Source organism: Sturnira hondurensis, unplaced genomic scaffold (assembly GCF_014824575.4).
Source record: "Sturnira hondurensis isolate 20B ecotype Veracruz unplaced genomic scaffold, ASM1482457v3 Scaffold0014384, whole genome shotgun sequence".
NCBI classification, from domain to species: domain Eukaryota; kingdom Metazoa; phylum Chordata; class Mammalia; order Chiroptera; family Phyllostomidae; genus Sturnira; species Sturnira hondurensis.
This window is the reverse complement of record NW_028087015.1, coordinates 34636098-34638512: the sequence shown is the minus strand read 5'-3', so window position 1 is coordinate 34638512 and position 2415 is coordinate 34636098.

Genomic DNA, 2415 nt, shown 5'->3' with positions numbered 1-2415 from the left:
TAAGGGAATACAGATCTGAAGAAGTGGTTGAGCCTGAGTGTTTGTAAGTCAGGTTTGAAGAAGTGTGGAAAGCTGCGGACAAATGTGAAAGGACACATGGAGTATGAATGAAATGTGGCAAATTAGGGGAACTTAGTGGGGCCTGTTCATTTAGGTTCCTCTTGGCGTCCTTCTGTCTTCAGTGATAAGGATGCTGCTTTTCCTCTGAGTTTAGAAAGGGTACCTCTCACATAGAGGTTTTATGCTTAGTTCAGGGGAAGGTCAAAGAATCCTTCCTGCACCTGTTGTTTCTCAAATTCCTTCAGCTTAAATTATCCAGCATGTATGCTGAGGTTGCCTATTTTGAGGTAGAGTGCCCGAATCCTATCAACACCAATGTGACCTCCCTCTAGTGATATTAACCAAACCACCATGACTTGGTTAAAATTGTGCGTGCCAGGTTTCTTCACTGAAAAGCCACTGGAGGCATAGGTGGAAACACTGTGCCTTCTCCCACAACCAAGTTTGAATAAACCAAAGGTTTGGAGAAACAAAGACACAACCAAAGGACAAAAAATTGAATTATACGGAAGTCCGACTACATCTAACCATTCAACGGGGATGGTAAGAGGGGCGGAGCCAGCAGCGAGCAGGGTCGGGCAGGACAGGGCCCCCGACCTAGGCGCGCAGGCAGACGAGAACCAGTTGGGGTGCGGGGCAGACCGCGGGCACATATTCGCGCACAGTGAGACAAACCACGCAGGCCCCAGGGGGTGAGGGCTGACGGCGGTGGCACACTCGTGAGCAGTGGGACAAAACGCGTGGGCCAGGTGACGGCAGCAACTGCGGCACCGGTGAGGGCCGTGGCGGCAGGCGGCGGACAGGACACCATAGTCCCTCTTTGACCCCGCCCCCACATACAGCGTCACAACCCAGCGACTTAGTTGCCCTGTTCTAGTGAACATTTTAGGGCTCTGATCCTGCTATGGAACAGGCACGAACAACCCGAAAGATGGCACAAGAAGAACTCAAAGTCCCAGAGCCAATAACTCTAAGCGACCGAGAAATTGCCAGCCTCTCAGAAGCACAATTCAGGACACTATTTATCAGGATGCTCACAGAACTGGTAGATTATAGTCACAAATTAGAGGAACAAAGTCACAAATTAGAGGAATATATGAAGGCTAAACTAATTGAAATGAAGGGAGATGCACAGGAAACCAATAGTGATGGAAAGGAAACGGGGACTCAAATCAATGGAATGGACCAGAAGGAAGAACAAAACATCCGACCAGAAAGGAATGAAGAAATGAGAATTCAAAAAAATGAGGAGAGGCTTAGGAACCTCCAGGACATCTTTAAACGTTCCAACATCCGGATTATAGGGGTACCAGAAGGGGGAAAGAAACAGCCACGAGTGGAAAACATATTTGAACAAATAATAAAGGAGAACTTCCCCAGTCTGGCAAAGGAAATAGACTTCCAGGAAATCCAGGAAGCTCAGAGAGTCCCAAAGAAGTTGGACCCAAGAAGGAACACACCAAGGCACATCATAATTACATTAGCCAAGACCAAAATGAAGGAGAGAATCCTAGAAGCATCAAGGGATAAGGGGACAGTCACCTACAAAGGAGTACCCATCAGACTGTCAGCGGATTTCTCAAAAGAGACCTTACAGGCAAGAAGGGGCTGGAAAGAAGTATTCCAAGTCATGAAATCCAAAGACCTACAGCCAAGATTGCTTTATCCAGCAAAGCTTTCATTTAGAATGGAAGGACAGATAAAGTGCTTCTCAGATAAGGTCAAGTTCAAGGAGTTCATCATCACCAAGCCCTTATTATATGAAATGCTAAAGGGACTTATATAAGAAAAAGAAGATGAAAAATATTAACAGTGAAAGGACAGCAAACACACAGCTATTAACAACCACACCTAAAACAAAAGCAAACCAAGAGGACAGCTAGATCAGGAGTGGAACCATAGAAATGAAGAACATATGGAGGGTTAGCAACAGGGGAGTGGGAGGGGGAGAAGGGGGGAGAAGGCACAGAAAATAGCATAGATGGTAGGTAGAAAATAGATAGGGAGGAGGGTGAGAATAGTGGGGGAAATATAGAATCCAAAGAACTTGAGAGACGTGGTTATAAACTAAGGGGGGGAGAATGGTGGGGGAGGGAGGGTGCGGGTGGAAGGGATTGAAGGGGGGGAATAGAACAACTGTAATGGTATAATCAATAAAATATATTTTTTAAAAAAGCCACTGTTTTGTAGAAGACTCACGTCTTCTGAAAAAGATGTATTGAAGTCTAGTGCCTAGTACCTGTAAATGGGGCTTTACCTGGAAAGAGGGTCTTTGCAGATTTAATCAAGTTAAGATGAGGTCATTAGTGTGGGCCCTAATGCATTGTGACAAAGAGTACCTACAAGAAGAGGAAA